Source organism: Acipenser ruthenus, chromosome 4 (genome assembly GCF_902713425.1).
Source record: "Acipenser ruthenus chromosome 4, fAciRut3.2 maternal haplotype, whole genome shotgun sequence".
In the NCBI taxonomy this organism is placed as follows: domain Eukaryota; kingdom Metazoa; phylum Chordata; class Actinopteri; order Acipenseriformes; family Acipenseridae; genus Acipenser; species Acipenser ruthenus.
The window spans coordinates 54,756,582-54,772,260 of NC_081192.1; positions in this window are offsets into that span (position 1 = coordinate 54,756,582).

The following is a 15,679-nucleotide window of genomic DNA, read 5'->3' on the forward strand; positions in this document are numbered from 1 at the left end:
CTCTCAGCAACTTACACTCTTGTTCCAGATATATGGTAGAGCTTAATTACTACATATCATGGACAAGCATTGTAAAGTTATGCAGGTTAATATGTACAATTACTGTTTGCATATCCAAATTGTCCCACAAGTGTACTGGAACTTTCTCCACAAACTCTTCTGAAATGGTCCTCTCAGTTCCGATGAACAGCACTGTGCTTCCATTCCACATAAACACCATCAGTATTATCTCGGGACCTGTGGAGAACAAGTGCAGTATTTATTCTTTTGATCAATATCTGATTTAATTTCAAAATTCAAAAGGGTTAATTCTTGAATAGTCTCTTTTTCATCTGCATTGATAATGCAATTCTAAGAATCGCCAATGTCTGTTAATTCTATCTTGTATTTTCCTCAGAGCCTATGTCCACCCCATATTGTGAACATAATATAACATATCAGTTCCAGCATGAACCTGTAGGAGAAGAGAAAAGCCTTAGACCTGTGTCTGTACTCTGAAAGTAACTACAAATCTCGATCTACTTCATTGCTCACAATTACTACTCTAAACTAACTGCATCAGTGCCCTTAGGAATTTCCGTTCTCCAGCAGGCTTGCTTATCAGTGAAACTAGTTTTCGTTTTCAAGCCAGTTTTCACTCCCTCATTTTTGTATTGCCAATTTCAAATTGGTTTCTCCCAGTTTGTCCATTATCTCATATGGACCTCCCCAATCAGCCTTCCAACCAAACCCCCCTTATGATCAAGGCAAGATAATAGACATTTATGCTGGTTCTTAGTACATAGTTTTTTCTAAGATGTTACTTTATCTCCACGCTTGAGCAAAATCAGAATTACTCAAACAATCCTTATTAAACAACTTCTTAATAACTCTTAAAGTGCCTTGCTCTTTTTCCTACTTACAAGATACACACTCCTGACCTGTTACATGAACGCATACATTACTGTTCTATATATACATATATATATATATATTCCCTTTTTGCCATATTTTAAAACATAGTCTATGTTCTATATTCTCCAGTCATCCATTTGATGACCCTCAATATTATCTTCTAACATATTTGGAGTTGATCAGACTCCCAACAAAACACAAAACTAACAAACAAACAACAACACTTTTAGTTTTATCTTGTTTTTACCAATATTCCGTGTTTAAAGCTATGCTTAACGAAGCATAAACTTTTATTTTGGTTTATTGCACATTTAATTTACACTTTTGTATGTGCTATTTGGGCTTAACTGGAACTTATTGTCTGATTGTTCCTTATCTGTACCACCTAATGTGGACAGTTAAATAAGAGGCTTATCCTATTGCCCCCTTATTGTGATTATAAACCAAACAGTAAAAACAAAGACAAAACAGGTGTAACAAATCCTCTCAAAAACAAACATAAAACATAAATCCGAGTATGCCCGTACATGTTAAGCACTACAAACTCGTATAACTAGTCCTTAGACATATTGTATTTTGCTCGTTTCAATAGTTTAAAACAAGATTCTGGCAGCCCTCTGCCTTTTCTTAATTCTAGTGCCCCATCACTATAAATGGTTTCATCCCATTCAGGCAGCACCTCAGGCTCAAGCTCCTTATTCTTGCATTTAAACATTGTGATTATTTACGTCCAAACTTCCTTTTTATTATCCTGCCGACTACGCCAATAATGTTGTGTGAAATTTTAATTACTTTAAAATTAGAAGGAAGTTGATGTGGAGGTAAATAAGACAATTACTACACAGAGTAATTCCAAATAAGGTCCGCTTTATTTCACACCCTTGATACAATAATAGACAAACACACATACAAGAATATATTAATCAGAGATATAATATACTCATAGAGACGCAACTGAACTAATCCTTACCCTTCCAAGCAGATCGGGAGAGCCCCTCGACCCTGGTATGAGAAAGCAGCTGTCTCCAAAACTACCGAGCAGGACTGCGCAAATCTTCACGGCCGACTCTCCTCAAACAAAGGTTATATTAATCACAGATCAATACAACCCATGAGACGCAACTGAACTAATTCTTACCCTTGCAAGCAGATCGGGAGAGCCCCTCGACCCTGGTAAGAGAAAGCAGCTGTCTCCAAAAATACCGAGCAGGACTGCGCAAATCCCCACGGCTGACTCTCACCAGAGCAGGGGAGGAACCCGTTCTTTTATAGCTTACCAAGTTAGGCTTCTGCGTGCGAGAGAGTAATTGGCCAGATCACTTTCTCGAGGCTCGCCCTGTGAATCATTTCTGTAAGCTATCCCTTTCCCATAACATTCTGAGAAAAACAAGATAAGCAGTACAAAAACAAGTTAGATTACAAAAACAAGTTAGATATGCGGTACAGAAACAAGTTATACAAGCAGTACAGGTTATTACAGGGCAAGGGCACAGATGGACTCGAACGCATTTCTATAACTTTCTAGAACATTTTTTTATTTCAATGCGCCAGCCACATGACTTCCAGTCGACAAGACAGGGGAACCAATAATTGTGTTACAGGCTGACCTGTGCCTGTGGCGAGGTTTACCCTATACAGTAATTGCCCTTTGATAAATGTGCAAATACTAGCGCCCCAGCGCCTTCAACACCCTTACCTTCAATAGACAGGACCTGTCCCCAAGTGTGCACTAGTCGTTATTTTGGCCCCACACTATATCTGCGCTTGAGTGCCACATGTCCGGTATATTGAGAGGGGCGGGAGTAACATCTGTCCTTGATGGCCCAGTAACCTCACCCTCTTGGTAACACTGTGTTCCGACCCCCTTTGACTTACATTTGTTACCATTGTAGCAGGCTCCCACCAGCCCCCAACCTTGTCTCATTAATGCTGCCTCCCATTTCCGCATCCTTCTCTCTTTATTTGTTTTTCTCGGGCAGAACAGAAGAGAAAACATTTCAGTTTATAGGGAAAAATATTACCAATCATTTCCTTTTCGTTTTTTTCTGCCACGTTTACATGTGCGGTCAGGACTGCCATTAATTTCACCAATTCTCTATAGTTTGGCCAGTCTCGACCCTAAATTATTGGGTATGGTAGCCTTTCCGCCACCCCAACTACCAGGTAACGGTTGGCAGAGCAGGGCTCCGCCTTTAGAAATACTGGCAGGGAAGGAGTTAAATTCTCCTCCCTGCCCAGGTTGATTGTGTCAGGTGGGAGCAATCAACCCATTAATTATTCAATTAGTCACCAGCCACCTGACATAAAAGGAGGCCTCAGCCTCCCATTCAAGAGAAAGAGTTCTAGAGGAGAAGAAGCAACTGTGTTTGTCTGTGTGTGCTGTTTTTTTAAGTTTGTTTTTGACCAGTGAAGGCATGCCCAGCCTGGAAGCCGTATTTTTGTAAGTTTTGTTTTGTGTATTTTGTGTTTTGAAACCTTTTTGTTTGGCCCTTGTGCCGATTTATTTTGAATTTTTGTTTATTAAAAATTTTATTTTGAACTTTCAAACAGTCTCTGAGTCTCAACCTCTGTCATCCTGTCACATTTGGTGTCAAAGTGGGATAACACCACCTGGAGGCTCAGGGCAGTATTTTTTTTTTTTTGTTGTTGTTTTTGAATTTTGTGAGGTTTTTTTTGGAAAAAAAAAAAAAAAAAAATGGAGCTGGCCCAGGAGGAGGTGGATGACAACTGGGAGCGGTTTTTAAAAGGGCTCGCGACAGAGTTGTGCCCCGGCTGTGGGGCATATGGGCACACAGTGGCCATCTGCCCCACCCAGTATGAGGAGGAGGAGGAGCAGCTGCCGCTGCAAACAGAGGGGAGAAGAAGGAGGCAGAGAGGAAGGAAGACATGAGAGGAAGAGGAGTGGTGCACCCAGTGCATGCAGTACGGGCACGAGGAGCATCACTGCCCGGAGCTGTTACAGGACACAGACCTGGAGTGGGAGGAGCCCGAATGTCCTGCGCCTGAGTGGGAGGAGCCCGAATGTCCTGCGCCTGAGTGGGAGGAGTCCGAATGTCCTGCGCCTGACTGGGAGGAGCCCGAATGTCCAGAGCCCAAGAGGGGGGAGTCGGTGCGTCCAGAGCCCAAGCGGGGGAAGGCCGAATGTCCACAGTCCAGGTATCCATCAGCAGAGGGAGAGCTCCTGCCTGTTCCACCTCCATCGCAATGGGAGGACTGTGTGTCGCTCCCACCTCCACCAGCAGAGGGAGAGTACCTGCTGGTTTTGCCTCCATCGCCGCCACCAGCAGAGGGAGCATGCCTGCTGGTTCCCCTGCAACTGCCGTCCTGAGAGCCAGAAGAGGTGGAGCTGCCGTCCCGAGAGCCAAAGGGGGTGGAGCTGCCGTCCCGAGAGTCAGAGAGGGTGGAGCCAGTGACCCGAGAGCCAGAAGGGGAGGAGCCACGGACCCGAGATCCAGAAGGGGAGAAGGCTGAAGCCCCTCAGCAGCCCTTGCACATGCTGCTGAGAGGAGCTCAGGGGAGGCGCATCCGACTGCGACGGCAGGAGGTGCCAACCCGACTTCAGAGGCTGCTAGAATGGCCACAGCCACCACCGCCAATGCCAAAGTGTCTGGAACCGTTGCCGCTGGAGGAGCTGGAACTGCCGTTGCCGGAGTGGCCGTCGTCTCCGCCTGTTGTTCCTGAGGGTCCATCATCTCCACCTGTTGTCCCAAAGGGTCCGCCAGCAGAGCGAGACGAGTGCTGTTCCCGCCTCCGCCAGCAGAGGGAGACGAGCTGCCGTTCCCGCCTCCGCCACCAGAGGGAGACGGGCTGCCGTTCCCACCTCCGCCACCAGAGGGAGTCGGGCCGCCGTTCCCGCCTCCGCCACCAGAGGGAGTCGGGCTGCCGTTCCCGCCTCCGCCACCAGAGGGAGTTGGGCCGCCGTTCCTGCCTCCGCCACCAGAGCGAGACGTGATGCCATTCCTGCCTCTGCCACCAGAGGGAGACGTTCCAGGTTCCCTACCAGCGTTCAGGGGCTTTGAAGGTCCGGGGCCCCCACTATTGAAGGAAGCTTGGGGGATCCGGCATCAACCCCGCCCACCACCGCCCATTGAAATAGCCCACCCAAGGGACATAAGGGAAATCTTGGGGGGAGGGCTTGGGTTCAAAGGGGAGGGGGGGGGGATTTTGGCCGATTGCGGCCTCCGTACTTTGTACGTGGAGGGAGGTGTGTGGCAGAGCAGGGCTCCGCCTTTAGAAATACTGGCAGGGAAGGAGTTAAATTCTCCTCCCTGCCCAGGTTGATTGTGTCAGGTGGGAGCAATCAACCCATTAATTATTCAATTAGTCACCAGCCACCTGACATAAAAGGAGGCTTCAGCCTCCCATTCAAGAGAGAGAGTTCTAGAGGAGAAGAAGCAACTGTGTTTGTCTGTGTGTGCTGTTTTTGTAAGTTTGTTTTTGACCAGTGAAGGCAATGCCCAGCCTGGAAGCCGTATTTTTGTAAGTTTTGTTTTGTGTATTTTGTGTTTTGAAACCTTTTTGTTTGGCCCTTGTGCCGATTTATTTTGAATTTTTGTTTATTAAAAATTTTATTTTGAACTTTCAAACTGTCTCGGAGTCTCAACCTCTGTCATTCTTGTCACACTACGTCACACTCTATCACAGATGGGCATGATTTGGCTTGATGACCTGTCTGGTGGCACCTAAAATGGCAACGGGGCAGTGGTAGCACTTCTACCCCAGCTGGGGGCCAACCTTGGTCTCCATGGAGGGGAGGCAAGGTTGCCCATTGCGGCCGGCAATCTAGGAGGTCATTGACCTGGTCCCGGTGGTGGGGGTGGAGGAGGAGGGAGAGGGGGTGGTGCTCGGATGCTCCACGGTGTTAGAGCGGTGAGTAGCCCGGACTGGGCTGACACCAGGGAGTCCTCGAAATCCTCATTGCCTGGCCCAGGGTGTTGGGGTTATGGCGTCGTATCCAAGCCTGGGTCTCGGCGCCGACCACATGGCAAAACTGCTCGATCACAATTACCTCACCCATCTGTGCACTTGTTTTCAGCGCCGGGGTGAGCCAATGTACCATGTGGTCACAGAGCTGTTTTGCCACGACCCTGGGGCATGTATTCAGGGACCTCTTGTACTCCCTAAGCCTCACACATGATGGGTTTCCTCCGTGATGTTCAGATGGTGGAGGATGGCTAGCTTTACCAGGTCATATTGAGTGGCGTCGTCATCCGACATAGCCTGGTAAGCTGCCTGTGCCTCTCCAATCAGGCAGGGTCCTAATTGGCTTGCCCAGAACTCTCTGGGCAATGACGTGGTGTTAGCCAACCGCTCAAATGCCACCAAGTATGCATCTGGGTCATCCTCCACTGTCATCTTGTGCGTCCTCGCCTTCGGGGCCATCATGACGGGTGCTGCTGCTGTTTGGCAAAGTATTTTGCGCTCAGTATTTTATTAAATAATAATCAAACAAAATATTTAAACAAATACAAAACAAAAGGGGCACATTGGCCAAACAAACAAGTATCGTGATGGATTTTAGCCAGCACCTATAGCAATTGTTTACTCTAGACTAGTTTTTCTATTACCTCCTCTCCACACTCGTTCTCCACTCTGAACCCTTCACTGAACAAAGAAAGCTACAGGCTTTTATAGTCTGGCTGAGGGGTTAACTATCTATTAATTATCTTATTACCCCTCGGCCATAGTCTGCATGAGTTTAATAAGGATGTGTGGCTGTCAGCTAGTTAAACAATCAGTAGCTGATCAGTCACGCATCCTCACAAGGTTTTAAAATCAAATACAAAACAATAACACATAATGGCGGCAACTTTACATCCGCAACACAAACAATAATAATACAAATAATAACACCGTGTAACAATTTTTTTTTTTGTTCCTGGGTAGTAAGTGTTATTTCCTAATTGCTTATGCCTAAAAAGTATCGAAAATGGCTATTATTCCCCACAAACTTTGCTTTTGTGACCAGGACAGTGATATTTTGAAATGTACCTATTTTCCAGAACATTCCAGATAGATTCAGTGCTGAGTAAACTTGGAGTAACTTCTAGAACTTTCTAGAACTTTCCAGTAATATAAATAGTAGTATAAATACAGGGGCCTTAAGCCCACCAGTTCAGTTTAGTTCCAGCTGCCTAAGTGGATACATATCTGCATTTTTCTGAGATGCCATCAAGAGGCTGCAAGCATCCGGCAGACGCATTTTGCTATGTCTGCGGCCAATTTATCAAGACAAGAGCGAAAAAGTACTCCGTGGAAGCATCTGCTAAGATGTGTGAGGCCTACAAGGCATATTTCGGCATGCCTGTCGGGGATCAAGACAAACCCTGGGCACCTCATTTCACCTGCAAGCACTGCAAAAAAACTCTGGAAGGTAAGATGGACAATTGTTGCTCGGAATTTTATGTTATAAAATTTGTTAACATTTTTAAAATTGTAAAAGTTTTTAATTTTAAAATGTTTTACAATTTTCAATGTTATTGAAAAAATATATCATATATGAAAAATGTTGCATGAAGTTCGCTATCCCAAGTATTTGGCGGGAACCCACTGACCACTCAAGCAACTGCTACTTCTGTATGGTGGACCCTTCCAAACGTCGGACTGGCAAGAATGCACCTGCTATCACTTATCCAGACCTTCCTTCATCCATCGCCCCGGTGCCACACTGCCATGAGCTCCCCGTACCCACTCCTCCGGAGAGAGAGCAGCCGTCTTTAGAAGAGAGCAGCAAGTCAGAGAGCGAGGAAGACGTTGTAGATCCAGATGACAATTTCAGAGGTGGAGCTGAGGTGAGAAACCCATACTACCCCAACCAAAAAGACCTCAACGACTTGATTAGAGATCTTGGTCTCACCAAGTCCAATGCCGAGCTTTTGATGTCTAGGCTCAAGCAGTGGAACTTGTTGGATGAAAGTGTGCAAGTCGCAGATCAGTGGAAGCGTCACCAACCTTTTTCCAGCTTCTTCACCCGTCAAGAGAAAGTAAGAAGTAAGGAGAAAGCGGCTTGGAACAGCTTTGTCGCAGTGGTTCGGGGCTTCCTGGGCAATCACAAGGCCAAAAACTATGTGGAGCTGGTTGAGGCTCTGGTGAAGAACTACGGCACAATGGACTGTAGGATGTCCCTCAAAGTCCATATCCTTGATGCTCATCTTGATAAATTCAAGGAGAACATGGGAGCGTACTCGGAGGAGCAAGGCGAGCGCTTCCACCAGGATATACTGGACTTTGAACGCCGCTACCAAGGACAGTATAACGAGAACATGATGGGAGACTACATTTGGGGGCTGATTTGTGAAAGTGATTTACAGTATAATCGTAAATCTCGAAAAACTACTCACTTCTAAATCTTTTGTAGTCATTTTTGTATTACTTTAGTATAAATACATGTTCGTTTGGATTCATATGTTGTTTTTTCTGACTTTATGTGAACGAAAAGACACAAATTCGGCCGTTTTCTCATTGGAAATAGGTAAATTTCAAAATATCACTGTCCTGGTCACAAAAGCAAAGTTTGTGGGGAATAATAGCCATTTTCTATACTTTTGAGGCATAAGCAATTAGGAAATAACACTTACTACCCAGGAACAAAAATTGTGTTACATAGTGTAATAAACCGCGCACATTATATATACAGTACCGGTCAAAAGAACACCTCCATTTTTCCAGTTTTTATTGAAATTTACGCAGTTTAATGTCTCAATGTACTCTGAAATTAAAGCATAGAACAAATAAACAATTGGAGATAAAAAATAAATCATGGAATCATTTTGTTTAACAAAATTTAATCTAAATTTTTGACTCATCAAAGTAGCCACCTTTTGCAGATATAACAGCCGAACACACTCGTGGCATTCTTTCTACAATGGAAATCAAATATTGTTCGGAAAATTCTTCCCAACACTGTTGCAGAAGTTCCCACAAATGTGTTGCACTTGTAGGTTGCTTTGCTTTCACCCTTCTGTCCAGTTCACCCCAAACCAGCTCGATGGGGTTTAAGTCTGGAGACTGTGCTGGCCATTCCATGATTTGAAGCCTACCGTCTTGTTCTTTTCTTCTAAGGTAGTTCTGACATAGCCTGGAGGTATGATTTGGGTCATTATCTTGCTGTAGGATGAACCCCTGACCAACTAGGCGTATACCAGAGGGTATTGCATGGCGCTGCAAAATGCTGTGGTAGCAGTTTTGGTTCAGTGTGCCACTCACTCTGTGCAAGTCGCCGACTCTGGTTCCAGCAAAAGAGCCCCAGACCATCACACTTCCTCCTCCATGTTTGACAGTTGGTGTCACACACCGAGGAACCATCCTTTCGCCAACTCGACGGCGTACAAAAACCCTGCGCGATGAACCGAAGATTTCAAATTTTGATTCATCGGTCCATAAGACCTTCTTCCAGTCTTCAGTAGTCCACTGGCGGTGCTTCATGGCCCAGGCAAGCCTCTTTTTCTTATTTTGCCATCTTAGCAATGACTTTCTTACTGCCACTCGACCTGTCAAACCAGCAGCTCGAAGTCTTCTCTTCACAGTTGAAACTGAGACTTGCTTACTTCAACCAGTGTTAAGCTGTGCTTGAAGCTGTTGTCATGTGAGCCGCCTATCATGCAAGCTGTTGACTCTCAGAAACTTGTCTTCTGATTCTGTTGTGGCTTTGGGTCTGCCAGACCTCTTCCTGACAGAGTTTCCTCCAGTTTCCAAGTGCCTTTTGATGGTGTAGGAAACTGTATTCACTGACACCTTGGCTTTCTTTGCAATTTCTCTAAAGGAAAGACCTACACTTTTAAGGGTTATAATGGTCTGTCTGTCTTCCTTTGTTAATTGCCTTTTTCTCGCCATTATGAGAGCAATATACTACTTCCTGCAGTACAATACTGTCCAAATAATGCTTAAGAGGGTGTAGTAACACAGTCTGTCCCAACACTGCTTTTATACAGACAGAGGGTTTGTAAGTAATCAACAAAAGTTGGGACACCTGTAGGAATTGTTAGCATCAACTTTCAAGGCTTAATTTACTTCCATTGCTGGAGAACAGCTGTAAGTTGTTAACCCATTACTTGTTCCCTGAAAAAATGGCCTTTTTGTATAACTCTGAAATGTACATTATTTTTCAGTTTTTGGTAACCTCTGGCAGTTTACCGCTTACCTTTGTACCATTTCAGGTTATTCACTGGACTTGAACTGTTTAAATTTCTATAAAAACTGGAAAAATGGGGGTGTTCTAAATCTTTTGACCAGTAGTGTATGTATATATATATAGGGGCGGGACACTCCCCAACACATGCCCCCTCTTGTGCGCAGCACACATGGCCTTAAAGGCCACCTCCCCCCTTAAAAACCCAGCAGTCCAGGTCAAAGTCTTGGGCCAGGAAGGGAGGCTTCAATGGGCCCATGCCTGGCAAGGCAATCAGCGCTCCTGCTGGCAATGGCAAGGCTGACCATACACAGGCCGGCTCCTCCGGCCAAGGCAATCTTGCGGCCGCCCGGCTGCCTGGGGGGGTAGACTCCTGACCTTCCCCCCCTTCTATGTAGCCGGCAGCTCCCTCTTCTAGGAAAGTGTGGGGTAAGGTGGTCTCCTGACCCTCGGGAAGTGATGGCAGCCGTGGACCATCGGGAGGCGACGGCAGCAACGGACCCTTGGGAGGTGAACTCGGGAGGGGAGCCCCTGGCCATGAAGGCGGCAGCGGGAGCACCACTTCTCCCTCATACTTCCTAACTGGTGGCTCCTCAGGTGATGCGGAGCAGCAGGCAACCCCAGGCGATGCAAGGCAGGCATCCTTGGGCAGAGCGAGGCAGGCATCCTTGGGCGGAGCATGGCAGGCTTCCTTGGGAGGAGCAAGGCAGGCATCCTTGGGCGGCACGAGGCAGGCATCCTTGGGCGGAGGGTGACAGGCTTCCTTGGGCGGAGTAAGGCAGGCATCCTTGGGTGGAGCGAGGCAGACATCCTTGGGTGGAGCGAGGCAGGCATCCTTGGGCGGAGCGAGGCAGGCATCCTTGGGCGGAGCGAGGCAGGCATCCTTGGACGGAGCGAGGCAGGCATCCTTGGGCGGTGCGAGGCAGGGAAGGTAATTCTCCCATGGTGGTGGAGGTGGGAGCAGCAGGTAGTCGTGCTGGTTTTTAGCCAACGCGTAAAGCAATTGTTTTCTCAAGTTTTTCTATTACCTCCTATCCACACTTGTTCTCCACTCTGAACCCTTCACTGAACAAAGAAAGCTGCAGGCTTTTATATTCTGGTAGAGGGGTTAACTAGCTATTAATTATCCTATTACCCCTTGGCCATAGTCTGCACGAGTTTAATAAGGATGTGTGACTCAGCTAGTTAAACAATCAGTCACACATCCTCAGATTTTAAAATCAAATACAAAACAATAACACATAATGGCAGTGATTTTACATCCGCGCTGCAAACAATAATAATACAAATAATAAGAAACCACGTGCATATATATATATATATATATATATTAGATAAAAGAGCCAGCTGCCCAACGTTTCGATATGTTGTACATATCTTTCTCAAGGGAATATATATATATATATATATATATATATATATATATATATATATTCAATGGCAAAAACTTTGTTAAAGTAACGTTAAGGTTTGTTTGCAAACGTCCAAAAGGTTAGGAAATTGCAAGTTAAGGTAGCCACGCAACCTTAACTCTGCACCCTTATGTGTGTTTCCTGTCACACTTGACATCTCATATGACATCATCCATGACATGGGCAATGACATCACTAAGCACATGACAAATTCTCCCCGAAGACTGGCCATACATATGGAAGTCATTGTGATTGGTAACATGTTCAGTAACTCCACTCCCACAATCTTTGCTGTGAAGCTCATTATTTCTCCAGTGTTCTAAATAAAACCAGTTAACCCAGAATACAGTAGAGCTCATTACTTAGTTGGGACCTTCCACAAGCCATATTCCTCCAAACTCTAATATTGGAATCCACAACATTGGCTTTCATAACATAATCTTATGGCTGGAACCCAATTATGACATTGAAATGTTTAGGTACAATTACAGATTTCTGCAGTTCAGTGAAGTACATAAAGCAGAAGTGGATTGTAATGCATGGATTTTATGCTTCCAAGAAACATAAAACACTGCTTTGTGTACCACAGTATACATGGAGCAGCAGTATACCATACAGTACTACAGAACATTCCTTTTCTATTTCACTGGCGTCTTCTGAGTGAAATTTAATGGATGGAGTGTTATCTTACATGTAGGGTTTCACATATTGCATGTCCCATCCATTTTCAGGTACTCCTTTCCAAACATCAAATACTCATCACTACATACCTCAACATGAATTACACATTTCTGAGTACATGGAAATCTGTTGTTGGTTAAAGCACATTTCGACAGCAAAGATGCAGTTACTGAACATGTTGCCAATCACAATGACTTCCGTATGGCCAGTCTTCGGGGAGAATTTGTCATGTGCTTAGTGATGTCATTGCCCATGTCATTGATGATGTCATATGTGATGTCAAGTGTGATAGGAAACATACACATAAGGGTGTAGAGTTAAGGTTGCGTGGCTACCTTAACTTGCAATTTCCTAACCTTTTGGACATTTGCAAACAAACCTTAACGTTACTTTAACAAAGTTTTTGCCATTGAATTTCCATAGCTTTGCAGAAGGCATCTTGGAAAATCAAACAACCAACAAGTATGTAAAGATGTTTTTTTAAAGCCAGGTTTATTGAGGCAAAATCAAATTTTGTTAATTCCTTCCCCTGAGGTTAGAGGAGGGGGGAAAGCAAAGACTGTCCCTGGAGGCTGGAGAGGTGGGGACAGCAAGGACTGTACCTGAAGCTGGAGAGGTGGGGATAGCAAGCACTGTACCTGAGGCTGGAGAGGTAGGGACAGCAATGGCTGCCCTGGAGGCTACAGAGGTGGGGACAGCAAGTACTGTACCTGAAGCTGAGGACATGGAAGCAGCAACGGCTGTACCGAGGCTGGAGAGGTGGGGAAAGCAACAGCAGTACCTGAGTCTGGAGAGGTGGGGAAAGCAACGTCTGTACCTGAGGCTGCAGATGTGGCTACAGCAACGGCTGTACCTGAGGCTGGAGAGGTGGAAGCAGCAAAGGCTGTACCTGAGGCTGGAGAGGTCGGGACAGCAACGGCTGCCAGAGAGGCTGCAGATATGGCGACATCAAGGACTGTACCTGAAGCTGGAGAGGTTGGGACAGCAATGGCTCTATCTGAGGTTGGAAAGGTGGGGAAAGCAAGGGCTGTACCTGAGGCTGAAGAGCTGGTGACATTATTTGAACAGTACTGCCAGGGAGCAGTTATTCTTCATGTTGTGTGGCTCTGTCCACTCTCTAAAAAGATCATGCAAGAATCCTGCAGGTTTTTAGGCAGATGGATGCGTTGTGTGAAATTTAAGGTCTTGATGCCATATTGGATTTGCTGTCGCTTCTTCTCTCTTCTATCTGTCAGGCGCATCTTTCAAGTCTTGTCAGTTCTTATCTGAATTAGATAGGAGATATTTGGATCAACCACCAAAGGAAAAAAAGGTTTCTGAAATGTAATAAATAGAATTCTGTATAGTGATTTGGATATCTGAAAATGTATATAATAATCTGTGATATACTAAAAGTATTTATTAAAAATGAAATAATAACAATGACTGGTTACATGCATTTCTAAATTGAATTGCTGAAAAGTTTACTCTAAATGTAATAAATAGAATTCTGTATTGTACTGTCTTGACGAGTTGTGCACATAAACAATTACAATACGAATATTACTACAGTTGTAATATTGTAATGTTTTTTTTTTTTTTTTTACCGTCTTTAGACTACTTGCTGCGAGTAGTATTAAATTTATTTATGTTCTCAATTCAGACCGATTGATTACGTCATCAGTCATGTCTTATACTTTCTAAAAAATATATTGTTATTCATCCATTTCATTAACAAAAGTTCAATAACTTTTTCTTTTACTCGTGGAAGTTCTACTGCTGTCTGATACATCCTTATTTCAGGGGTTTCTTAAATCAACAAAAATGATTAATAATAGCTTCTACCCACCTGTCAGTAAATTACTTCGCTTTGTGAAGAAGGTCTCTTTCAAGATAAACATTCTGTAGCGTTGAAGAACAACTTCGTGGACCAGCGCGCGCTGTTAATTTAAAAAAACTTCATTTGGCAACGATATACAGTAAACAAATAGCAGAAAGTGTTTAATGTATGTGCTTAAGTATGGAATATATAACACGCATACATATAATAGTATGCATTTGTATTTTATGTTATTTGGGAAAACATGATCTTCTCACTTTTTTATGTTTGTTTTTTGTTTTTTTTTGGAACCTACGCTATACAAGATCATAACCATTTACAGTATTGCGTTTACAAGTACTGACAGACTTCTTTCTTTTTTCGTATCCAGCAGGCAGTATGTATTTATTTGGCAGCGATATTTCGTATTTCCTAAATGAACAAATTATTATTAGTTTATTATTATTGAATATTTTAATGCTATAGTGGTACTTTGGATGTTAATTTATTATTTAGTGTATCTGATAGTTTGTCTTTCATTTAAATATTGATGTTGTTTAAAATGTAATCATCATAATGACTGCCAGCAGAGGTTTTATGTATGAGTATAACCACGGTGGTTCTAGTGTTAAATATAGCTGATACGGCATAAATAAATAAATAAATAAATAAATAAATAAATAACAGAAAATGTTTTTGAAGTTCATACTGCATAGTTATCAAAGTTTCCCTCCGTCTCCATCTGGTTTGCTGTCTGCTGCATAACCCAGTTTATATCCCAACGGTCATATTTGTTTTCATCAAGCTGAATTTGTTTGAATTTCAGAAAGTCAGACAGTGGCAGTGACGTTTTTCACCATTTTAGTGTTTTTTAATTTAATGAATAGCTATTTGAGGCACCTTTAGCAATAATAACCTCTTTTAAACAATTAGGATATTTGTCAATGAGCTTTTGGCATGATTATTTAGTGATTTTTTACCATTCTTCAAAGCGCACTTGTTCCAGTTAATTTAAATTCCGAGGACTTCTCTTGTGCACAGCCTTCTTCAACTCATACCAAAGATTCTCAATCGGATTTAGATCAGGACTTTCCAGAACCTTGATTTTATTCTTCTTTAACCATTCTGAATTAGATATTGATGTGTGCTTTGGATTGTTATTGTGTTGAAACATCCAGTTGTGTTTTAAACCAAGTTTTGTAGCGGAGGGTTTCAGATGATTGGCCAATATCTTTTGGTATGCTATGGAATCCATTTTACCATGTATTGGAACTAAATTTTCTGTGCCATTAGAGGAAAAGCAGCCCCATAGAAGGATATTACCACCTCCATGCTGGACAGTAGGTATGGTGTTATTTGCTTTGTATGCATCACCAAACTTTCTCTAAACATAACGACTATCAGCATGACCAAATAGCTAGATTTGTGTTTTATCACTCCACAAAACCATTGACCAGAACTCATATCCATCATTCAAATGCCGTTTTGCAAACTTTAAGCGATTGTCCTTGTGATGTTTTCCTAAAAGTGGCTTTTTCCTTGACCTGCGACCATTGAGACCTTCACCATGCAATACTCGACCTATGGTTGAAATGGAAACCCCAGTCCCACTTGCAGCCAATTCACTTTGAATATCTTTGGCAGTCAATCTCGGATTGTTATTAACCTTCACTACTCTTCTACTTGTTCTTGGTGAAATAATCTTCTTTCTACCAGATAGAGGGAGCGTTGTGACAGTACCATGAGTCTTGTACTTCTTGATAATAG